Here is a 12,054-nt window from a genome sequence, read left to right on the forward strand (position 1 = left end):
AGTTTGCTTAAGAAAGGCCTCCAAGATAGGTAAAGTGAAAAGCATTGCTCCCAAGAATCAAACCAACAGAGCCATTTAAAACCTAATAAAAGTGTATTTGGCTAAGAGAATGAATAGGATCTCATTATTGCAGTGAAAGTGTAGTTTGTGTTTTATTTCACTTAGCTCTGCCTTTCTATGAGTCATAAATAAGAAATGCCAAGTAATAAATACAGTGTACAAAATGCGTTTTAATAATCCTAAAGTGTTTCATTACTGTGGCTATAATCTGGAAATGTAAATTATGGCTGATACTCTAGCCCTCATTTATCGGCTTCAGAGGTTCTGGTTTTGCTGCTAAAATACTATAGGATCATGCTAACTGTTTACAGAATAAATTAACTTAGTATGGCTAAGTGGAATTTCCTTTTTGAATATCTAAAAGATAATATCGAAATCTTCAAGGAATATATCATGATATCTAATGTTGTATGGTTTTGAATTTTCTTTTTTTTTGGAAAATGGAGACAATCTGTACTTCAAGGTATTAAATTGGAAATTTACCCACGAGAAACCAAACAGCTGTTTTCAATAATGCAGGTAAATTCCAGTCATGGGAAAATCTCTGGGACTGCCTGAGCTGTTGGAAAAGTCTTGTGCATTCAACAGGCCTTGGGACTAACAGAAAAACCCCTTATACAACCTGTACCCAACCCATTGTTCTTTTTTTGTTTTGTTTTCTGTTCTGCGTATTTACCTTCAATTCCAATGAGTCTGGAATTTAGGATATTTAGTGCTCCGGGAATAAACTATATAGCCCTGTGTGTTTGTACTACTGCCTTGCTGCTGATCTGCAATGCCCTTTCTAAAACTCCATGCAGCCATCCCCTCCTTCAAGTCCGAGACCAAAGGCCACCTTTTCCATGAAGTACTTAAGCTTAGGGGTTGACCCCTTCTCTGAAAGTCCTTTCTACGTGGTTTACTTATATTTACGCATAACAGACATTACATCAATCTTTATTTTTGATTTATTAAATTTTATTTTTGATTTATGATTTATTTTTGATTTATCACACAATTCTGATCTTTCAAACTAGACTGTAATTTCTGTGAGGACAAGGATCTTAAACTTATATACATGTCCCAAATTGCTTAGCAAGTGCTTTATGTGCACTTGGGATTCAATGAATATTTGAATAAATTAACATTGAATATATAAATGAGTGGGTTTCTAACAAACTGGTCTAGTCCAGTAGATCATTTGTTCACACCTGAGCAGCTTCTTGTTTTGCTGCTATAAATGACCTAGGTTTCTGCCAGCTGTTAATGGAATTAAATTAACATGAGAAATGGATTGTTGTACTTTTGAAAGGACATCATATAATTTTCTTGGAATTTGCTTAATAATGTTTGTGCCTTATGGTTTCAGTATATGTTTCACTCCTATCATTAAAAAGGTTATGAATGTATGTGTATGTGTATTTTTTTTCCAGGGCAGGCTAGTAACTTTTATTATTCCTCATCCTCGTCGCACAGTACTCTGCTTTAACCCAAGAGGACTAGAGCCTGATTTTCCCTCTTACTGGGAAAAAAGTGGGGATAACTGTAAATCCATAGCTACATCCTTGGATCATGGTGGTCAATGCTTTTTCTAATAATACTGTTCTTCTCTCCTAGAATGCTCTTCATGATCCACATTGATCCAACTCTACCATTTTATCTATGAACCAGCTCAAAAGTTACCTCTGCCTAAATGCCTTACCTGACCAGTTCAACTCCAGCCTGTTTACCTGTTTACACAAAGTTCCTTCACGATTTATATGTGATGTGTACTATATTATTTCAACATTCAGAAATTTACTTATTCATTCAGCAAATATTTACTACATTCAAGCCCAGTGTTATGCAATGCGAAGTTGCAAAGGTGCCTCAGACACATCATGTCTTCAAGAAATGTATAGTATTTAGAAGGAAAGCATACACATATCTGGAAGTATTAGTGAGTACCAAAGGTAGTAGTAATAAGTACCACAAAAAAGGTACAGACAGAATGATACAGGAGCTCGAGGAAAGAGAACCTATTTTAAGCTGAGGCTTCTTGGATTAGGTTGCCGTTTGAATGGGGCCTTAATGGGCAGATAGAATTTGAACACCTGTTAACTTATTGCTTTGTGTTATTTCCATTGTAGACTACATAGCATATCTACATGAATAGCATCAGCTTTTTCCTCACTGAAGACTTCAGTGAGGAATCAGCAAGGCTTTGCAGTGCCCTCAAAGAAAATATACTCCACAGAGAAGAAGCTGGGTTTTACATCACACATTAAAAGAGCATCTTTGAACCCCTCCACTCCCCCACTCCACTTATCTATTTCCCCTGTCTCTCTCCTCAGCCTGGAGATGGGAGGTCCCTTCTCCAAAAGTGCTCCCCTCTGATGTGAGAGCTTTGCCCACTCTAGCCTCCCACCCCTGCACCTGCTGGGTGGTTTTCCCCGCTGCTTTCCCCTGTCTCCCCTTCTCATGAAGCACTGTTGATCTCCTTTGAATGCTCCCACCCACTACTTAATGCTAAACAAAGGCCATTATTATAAGGACAGGATTTTACTGCTCTCAGTGTTTATCAACATACACCCTCCTTCAAGTTCAATGAGACATTATAAATGAAAAAATTTTTGGTCATACTATAATTACTTTATGTGCCTGTTCCATCTCTTGGTTGCGTTCTAACTCCCTCAGGGGTGGGCCACGTCTTCGATTCTTTGACTGCCCTCTCTTCCTTCTTTCCTGCACCTGGTATGGTGCTGTCTGCACTGTAGGCTGAGCAGAAGAAGCAAAGCTTCTTCCTTCACTGGGCAGGGCCCTGGGCTCAGGCACCACCCTGCCAAGTGAAGCAGAAGCTGCAACTAAGTGATGTTTCTGCCACTGACACAATAGCTGAGGCCTCAGTCCCCAGGAGTAGGGTTTGCTTCTGTTGACACAAGAGACCGTTGGAAGCAGAAGCTTTTTCTGGCATCTCAGAGAGTGGAACAAGGCTTGAGTGTGATGTGACCCTCTGCATACCCTGGGAATTATCATGAAGGGACTAAAGACTAAGGAAGGTGAGATAAGGACACATTCTTCTCTGTCCCTATGGTGTCATCCGGTGTTAGCCACAGCTAAATTTATTATGGCAATTTGACCCTGCCAGATCCAAAAAGAAAGCATTGTGACAAGTCTTATTCATTAATTCCAGTGGTACACGCTGACACGTGACATGCAAATAGTTCCACCATCACTGTCAAAATTTATTTCTATATGTTATATTTTATGGACATAATAAATGACATATGGTTTGTTTCCCTCTTTATGGTCTAATTGCTATAAATAGCCTGGAGCTCTTTTAACTGTATTGAACCATCATGTATTACAAGATTGTTTATTCCTGTCTTCTGAAGAAACACATGGAAATAAAAAAATTCTGGAAATGAGAGTCCAGCGTTTGATGAAATGAATACTGTAAATATATCCTAGGCACAACATTAGCAACATATAAAAAACATATATCTTGGACTCTAGCCACATAGGGAAAAGAAAATGTTTACCAGTTGATAATTATTCCTGGATTAAAACGTATTTGAATGTTAAGAACGAAATTAAAACCACTGAAACTAGTTTTACCACACAGCGTTAGAGGAAACTATAGGAAATACTCTTTAAAAACTGTTTATTTTTACACTTTTTAAAGAATACAGATATGGGAGGGCCAAGGGCAGCTCTAGACCTTTAGCTCCCAGCAACAAACAAACAAACAAACAAAAGAAAAGTGAGCAAGGGGACAGTGGTTTGAGGGTAGAAGTATTTAGGAGTCTAGTTTTTCACAAAACAAGCAAAAACAAAAAGAAAAACCCTACTCCTGGGGACTGAGGCCTCAGCTATTATGTCAGTTAGTTAAAAGTCTGACTGCGCTGTGTGTCAGGCACATCTTAGATGCACAGCAATGCAATACAGAGCCAGAGGGTTCTCAGTGGTCATAGAGCATAAGGGCCACCAAACACTAGACATGATATGATTCACAAAGCTAATTCTTGGCAAAGTGACAGCTAATATTTATGCCTTCCAATATTAACCTGGTGCTCTGTTGGTCCTTGTTCTCTAACATCCATTTGAGCATTTCTGGTATCCAGAAGCCATTTTTAGAATGATCATTTTTGGAATAAAAGTTGTGACTTTTGGAAAGTTTTGCTTCATTGTTAGTAAATTTTACCTGCCTGTGAGAACTCAAATATTGTCTTTCTGCCTGTAAAAGAATTATACTATGTTTTCTCCCTCTTTTATACAATTAGCATTCATATATTTGTGTTGAAAGCAATGACAGGATTGAGGTATCATTAGGTAGACTTTGGCTTGGGGATTCAGAAATACCCAGATTCAGTCAGCACTCCTCCTGTGTGTGGAGTCTCTGAGGAGATAAACATACAGGAAGAGAGAACAGAGAACTACTTTATTATTAGCTTGGCTTTTTGCCAAAATGCTATTGAAAGCCCTAATATTTGGTCCAAAGGCCTAATAGGAAACTTCATTGTCTCTCAAGCCCTAAATCCAAATCCTACAACTGGTGAACAAGAGATGGAGGAGATGAGGGCACCAGAGTGTATAAAGGAAGGAGAATTGGCGTGGGGCAGTGCTGGGGAGCAAGATGGTGCTGTTTTTGTTTTTTTTTTTTTTACCACTCAGACTGCTCTGGAAATACTATGTTGCTAAGTTGTGTTACGTTGCTGTCTTTTCTCCTTCTCTTTCCTCTTCCTGGAACGCACTCCTCACCTCTCTTTACCTGCCCAATATGGGCATGTTCTTTAAGACCATGCTCAGGCATCATCTCTACTGAGAATTCTCCCCTGAACTCTTGGACTGAAGTAACCGTTCTCTCTCCATCTCCAGTATTAGCCTTTTTGTACTAAAAGTTCAGAAATTTGTACATTATATGAAATGTATCTACTTCTATGTTTGTAGATATACTTTCAGTTTCTTGAAATCAGGGACCCTATTTTATGCATCTGTATCTAGCATGGTATTTGGCACCCAGGAAGACTTTAATAAATATTTAAAGGACCTAGTTGGTAAGTGAGAAAGCAATGAAAATACTCAAATTTGCAGTTTCTCATACCTTTTCCACATACTATTGTCAAGTTGGCTCCCATAAATTTATGGACTCTAAATGTAGATTTTTATATTTACTCTCTTATTTTATCATTCAAGATTTTTAAAAAGAATTCTGTCATTATTCCTCCAGTTATGATCTAAGCAAGTTGAGAAGGCATGCCTTCTTGACTTGATATAAGCTGTTGCTATAGAAATATTGATCAGTACAGGGTCAGGAAAGGATAGAGGCTAGTTATTTCTATGGGGGGGCTTTCCTTATGTTAGTGTGACTCTATTTATGAACACTCTCTGCATCCACCTTTCTGTACTATCTCCTCATTCACACTTACAACTTCATTTATAAGGATTCCATTCATTCTTTTACTAATTCATTCAATAACCATTTATTAAACACCTACTAAGTGCCAGGCGCTATTCTAGGACCTATGGCTACAGCAAGGAGCAAAAACAAGTCACTGCTTTCATGGGGTTATATTCTAGGAGCAGGGAGATAATAATGTGTTTATTGAATAAGAAAAATTAAGCAAGATAATTAGAATAAGAAAGGAGGGAGAGGTGGAAACCTGCTCTTTTATATGGCAGTCAGGGAAGACTTCTTTTAGGTAAAGATGTGAAGGAGATGAGGAACCAGCCATCTGAATTTCTCCAGGAAGCATTTTCTGCATAACGGCCCTGGGAAGGTAGTGTGTTGGTATATTCAGGGACTCACAAAGAGGCTTGAAAGTTTGTAAAAACCCAGACAAACCATATCTAGGATCTTCTTCATTTTTCACTTAGCAACTTTATCAAAGAAGAAATAAAATGAGTGGTTGGTGTGTGCTTATGGAGCTGATGCTGGCTCTCTCAGTTTTCTCTGGGGCTCTCCTTGTAACTGGTGGCTCTGCCATCTATCACCTAGTCCCCAGGCTGAAAGATTCAGCCTCAGTCCATCCCTTCTAATGATCTCTTCCATCCAATCAGTTGCAAAACTGGCCATGAAGCCTTCCATCTGTCCCCGGTTATTACTGTTGTAGCAGCAGCTTTTATCATTTCTCACGTGGGGCACCACAGTGTTTTCCTAATAACCAGTCCTCTACTTCATGATAGAGTGGCTCATCTAAAATGAAGTCTGACTGTTTCACTTTTCTGCTGGAAACCCCTCAGTTGTTCCCCACTGTGGACAGGACACAGTCCAAGTTCCTTTTGCATTTCCTTCCAGGATGTCATCCAGCCTCGTGGCTGATCCCACCTGTATTGGGCTTGTCACATTCAGAACAGTGAACAGCTTGTCACTCCCAGTACCTGCTACCTTTTTTTGTCCCCCAATTCCATGTCTTTCCTTAATGTTGTCCTTTGACTGGAATGTCATCTCAGCTGTGAGAATTAAATGAGATAATACATATAGAGCACGTGGGAGAGAGCTGGCACATCATCCATGCTCAGCGGCTGTTGGCTCTGAGGGAGTATTGCTCAGTGGTTAAAGGGGCAGATCCTGAAGCCAAAACTACCTGCATTTAGAATGTTATAGAAGCCGCATCTTTGTCTTAGTTTCCTCGTCTGTCAAAAGGAGATAATCGTAGTGCCTATCTCATAGATTGTTATGAAGATTAAATGCAAAATGCTTAGAGTCATGCTCGAGAACAGTAAATTCTCAGTAGTATGTATTAGTTACTATTATGGTTAATCTTTGAGATTTGCATCAGGTATTGACTCTTCTACGTATCTCTTTTTAAGCTGAATTATGGTTGGCTGTTCTTCTTCATTGCTACATAGCACCAGCTTCTTTCATGCATTTATTCCTTCACTCACCCTATAAACCTTTTCAGAGCTCCTATCAGAAGTCATGGCTCCTTAGAGAAGTGGAGACACAAATAAGACTAACTTCAAGGAAATCCCAGTCTAGCGGAGAAGACTAACCCACTGATGTGATACAAGCAATGTGACAAGTACAGTGATGGAATGCATGCCCAGAAATGTAAACAATAACAAGACCTGATCATTACAAATGGGCACCAAAATTCCCACCCCTACTTTATTTCGCTTGTCTTCTAGTCTGACAGTGGGAATTAAGAAAAGGTCCTTCATTTTCTGTTTGGCTGTACTTTTCCAAGCAACCCTTTTAGATTTTGACTCTCCTTTTAGTTTTACCAGTGGTCTTCACCTTTCCTTTTCTCATCAGGTTCATGCTATGTACTGAGGGGTCACAAACTCAACTATGTATGGGGGCCAGTAGTGTCCTGTAAATGAGGGAAGCAGGTGTGGTGGGGACAGAGGGGCATGTTTATGCCAGGTGTACAAGGACAAGCAGTTGAACCCCTTTCAGCTAGCTGTTACCATGAGGAAAGGCAGACAAATTATCCACTATTTTAAAATAACCCAGAAGTCCAGATTTTAGGTGAAAGCTCCTCGTTCTTAAAATGAATTTCATTCATTAAAACAAAACCAAAAACACTATATGGGTCAAACAAAACAAGTTTATGAGCTGGGAATTTTCTTTAGGGTTTCAAGTTGGTAAGTTCAGATGAATATTTTCTTTTTCCTCCCAATTTTTATTATGAAAAATTTCAAACCTACAGAAACAGTTGAAAGACTTGTATAATGAATGTGCATTATACAAGTACCTACTGATATATCTATATTCAACAACTGTCCACATTTAAATCTTTTTCTCTCTTCCTCCAAGACCTTTCTTGGATATCAGTTTTTAATGAACCATTTGAAATGCGTTGCAGACATTCTGACACTTCGCACCTAAGTAGTTCAGAATACATCTCTCAGGAATAAGACATTCTTTTACTTAATGACAGTATATTAACATTAACATTAATTTGATTATACATCAGTATGTAATTCTTATAGCGAATGCTTACTTAACATGCACAATGATCTTTCTCCTCTCAACTGACATGTTTCCTTGAACCAGATGTACCCTTCTATTGCCACTAAGGTAAAAACCTCATTCCTCCTAATTTATGGGGAAGTAATATCTATTTGAGTCTTGATGTCATGATCTACCTCTATTTTTTTTTCTCTTCCCAATTGTTTCCTCCAGAGAATCACTAGCTTCCTTGTCCATGATTAGATTTTCTGTTAGTAACCTTTCTTTTCTTCCATAGTACTTGGTTTTACCATTTTATCTGAACTTTTTTTCTCCGTGTTCATTTCAGATTTCACTGTAAAGCTTCTTGAACAGGTCCATTAAAATATTTTGCTTGTTTATGTGCTTGGTTTTTCTTTGTTTAAATGTCAGCATCTTAAGGAAAGAAATACAACTTAGATTAATGTTTCAAAGGATGCATGTAAAGAGAAAACTCTTGGCTAATTTCATTGTGTCAGTACTGATTAGAGTGAGAATATTTGAGAAGGTCTAAATGGCCCTAAAAACATTACTATCAGTGAACAAATGGAAATGTATCCATTTCAGAAGAGGAGGCTTGACTCATTACTTGCACATCCCCACATGTATTAGATGAAGTGCCTAAATAATGTCGTTCCCCGAACTGTTATAATTGTATGTCTATTGGTGCTTGAATAACAGACTCTTCAGTTAGATTATAGAAGAATGCCGATGTTACCAGAAAGGGCCTTGCTCATTGGGTTGTTATGCTGTGGACCACATATAGAGAGAGCTGAACGAAAAAGAATTAGAAGTTGACTGGTATCAGATAATGCTTATGAAAGCACTGGTACTATATCTAACACATGGCAAGCATTCCATAACTGTTAGTTTCTTCAGCTCCCAAAAGAAGTTTTTTTTATTGCTTTGACAATGCAATAATAATTAATATTCATAATGAAGACTGAGGAGCTGCCTGATTCGTCTGAATCATTAAAAAAGCTTTAGTTATATTTTGTTATGTGTATTATATTGTAATTTTTTTTTTTTTTTTCGGTACACGAGCCTCTCACTGTTGTGGCCTCTCCCGTTGCGGAGCACAGGCTCCGGACACGCAGGCTGAGCGGCCATGGCTCACGGGCCCAGCCGCTCCGCGGCATGTGGGATCTTCCCGGACCGGGGCACGAACCCGTGTCCCCTGCATCGGCAGGCGGACTCTCAACCACTGCGCCACCAGGGAAGCCCTATTGTAATTTTTGAAGACTAGAAATACTTGTTTAGGGAATTTTCTGTGTATTACTTTCACTATGTGATTCGTAAAAATGTGCTTTTCCCCATCCTGTATGGTCAATATCCTCATTATTATTATCATCATCATCGTTATCATCATCATTATCATAGCTTTTATGATGTGGTGTTTTACAGTTCTCAAAGATCTGTCCTGTATAAATATCTCATTTAATATTCATACTATCCTTTCAAGGTAAACAGGAGTAGTGAATTCTCTGAGACTTCATTTTCTTTCTTGTAAAGTGGAAATATGCATACTTATGTGCATGTTAAGGTAAACTGCAAGTGGTACCTGCCAGCCCTTTGATGGTCAGTTCTTATAGTACTGGTTGCATTAGTTTCCTGTAACTACTGTAACAAATTACCATAGACTAGGTGACTCAAAATAACAGAAATGTTTTCTCTCATAGTTCTGGAGGCCAGAAGTCTGAAATCATGGTGCTGGTAGGTGTGCTTCTTCCAGAAGCTCTAAGGGAGATTCTGTTCCTTGCCTCTTCCAGTGTCTGGTGGTTTTTGGCATTCCTTGATTTATGGCTGCATCACTCCAATCTCTGCCTCTGTTGTCACACTGCTTCCTCCTCTTCTATCTGCATCCTCTGTGTGTCTCTTATAAGAGCAATTGCCATTGGATTTGGCCCATCCAAATAATCCAGGATGGTCTCCTCATCTGGAGATCCTTAACTTAGTTATATCTACAAAGACCTTTTTTCCAAATAAGATTACATTCACAGCTTCCAGGGATTAGGACGTGGACATATATATTGGGGGGCCATTTTTCAGCCCGTCATACAGACCTTAGAGGATTAGCATTGAGATTATGTGCTTAACAGATCTCTGACTCATAATCTGCACTCAGCAAATTTTGGGTTCTTCTCTTTAGCAGTCCCTCTCCACTTCACAACTGTGCCCTTAATTTTTCTAACTTTATGTTTGTTCAGCTTTCTTGGTATGTATAAATGATTTTCCAAGGTCACAAGTCAATGGAATGAGATCCTTGTTTTAATTTTTAGTCCAGTGTTCTTTCTAATAACTATACTATTTTTTTAAATCTTTTAAAAAAATTTATTTATTTTATTTTTGGCTGTGTTTGGTCTTCATTGCTGCGTGTGGTCTTTCGCTAGTTGCGGTGGGCAGGGGCTGTTCTTCGTTGTAGTGCATGGGCTTCTCATTGTGGTGGCTTCTCGTGTTGCGAAGCACGGGCTCTAGGTACGTGAGCTTCAGTAGTTGTGGCATGTGGGCTCAGTAGTTGTGGCGCACGGGCTTAGTTTCTCTATGGCATCTCTGTGGGATCTTCCCAGACCAGGGATTGAACTTGTGTCCCCTGCCTTGGCAGGCAGATTCTTTTTTAAAAAAAAAATAAATTTATTGGGGCTTCCCTGGTGGCACAGTGGTTGCGCGTCCGCCTGCCGATGCAGGGGAACCGGGTTCACGCCCCGGGCTGGGAGGATCCCACATGCCGCGGAGCGGCTGGGCCCGTGAGCCATGGCTGCTGAGCCTGCGCGTCCGGAGCCTGTGCTCCGCAACGGGAGAGGCCGCAACAGAGGGAGGCCCGCATACCACAAAAAAAAAAAAATAAGTAAAATAAATTTATTTATTTATTTATTTATGGCTGTGTTGGGTCTTCGTTGCTGCACGCGGGCTTTTTCTAGTTGTGGCAAATGGGGGCTGCTCTTTGTTGAGGTGTGCGGGCTTCTCATTGCAGTGGCTTCTCTTGTTGCGGAGCATAGGCTCTAGGTGCGTGGGCTTCAGTAGTTGTGGCACGTGGGCTCAGTAGTTGTGGCTCGCAGGCTCTAGAGCGCAGGCTCAGTAGTTGTGGTGCGTGGGCTTAGTTGCTCCAAGGCATGTGGAATCTTCCCAGACCAGGGCTCGAACCCGTGTCCCCTGTTTTGGCAGGCAGATTCTTAACCCCTGCGCCATCAGGGAAGGCCCTCTAATAACCATACTGTTAAAACAATTTACTCTGAAAACAAAATGGGACTCAACAATAAGAAAACAATAAACCTGTTCAAAAAACGGGCCAGAGACCTTAACAAACACCTCACCAAAGAAAATATACAGATGGCAAATGAGCATATGAAGAGATCTTCCACATAACATGTCATCAGAGAAATGCCAGTTTAAACAAGAATGAGCTGTCGCTGCATACCAATCAGAATGGCCAAAATCTGGAATACTGACAGCATCAAATGCTGATGAGGATGTGGAGCAATAGAAACTCTCACACATTGCTGGTGGGAATGCAAAATGATACAACCACTTTGGAAGACAGTTTGGTGGTTTCTTACAAAATTAAACATATTTTTGCCATACGAGCCAGCAATTATGTTCCTTGGTATTTACCAAAAGGAGTTGAAAACTTGTGTCCACACAGAAACCTGCACACAGATATTTATAGCAGCTTTACTCGTAATTGACCAAACTCTGAAGCAACACAGATGTCCTTCAGTAGGTGAATGCATAAATAGACTGTGGTACATCCAGATAATGGAATATTATTCAGCATTAAAAAGAATTGAACTATCAAGTCATGAAAAGATGTGAAAGAACCTTAAATGCATATTATTACATAAAAGAGGCCAATCTGAAAAGGCTACATACTGTATGATTCAAACTGTATGACATTCTGGAAAAGCAAAACAGTGGAGACAATAAAAAAGATCAGTGGTTGCCAGGGGTTGGGGGAGGGGGGAGATGAAGAGGTAGATCATAGAGGATTTTTAGGGCAGTGAAAATATTCTATATAATATTATAATGGTGGATACATGTCATTATACATTTGCCCAAACCTACAGAATGTACAACACCAAGAGTAAACCATAATGTAAACTAGG

General features: G+C 39.6%; 1 long non-coding RNA gene across 4 annotated transcripts in view; it reads left to right on the forward strand.

Annotated features, from left to right (window-relative positions):
* Nucleotides 1–12,054, forward strand: part of LOC102993068 (uncharacterized) — a 179,172-nt gene that overhangs the window by 115,371 nt on the left and 51,747 nt on the right. For 2 of the 4 annotated variants that reach the window (XR_002891529.3, XR_003676504.2), the window contains exon 5: nt 1,657–3,518. The exons of 1 other annotated variant lie outside the window; for it this stretch is intronic. This is a non-coding gene — a long non-coding RNA (uncharacterized lncRNA). Of the gene's footprint in view, nt 1–1,656; nt 3,519–12,054 lie in introns of those variants that run through there. One more of the 4 variants, XR_002891527.3, reaches the window with a different exon arrangement.

This window comes from Physeter macrocephalus, chromosome 2 (genome assembly GCF_002837175.3).
Source record: "Physeter macrocephalus isolate SW-GA chromosome 2, ASM283717v5, whole genome shotgun sequence".
In the NCBI taxonomy this organism is placed as follows: domain Eukaryota; kingdom Metazoa; phylum Chordata; class Mammalia; order Artiodactyla; family Physeteridae; genus Physeter; species Physeter macrocephalus.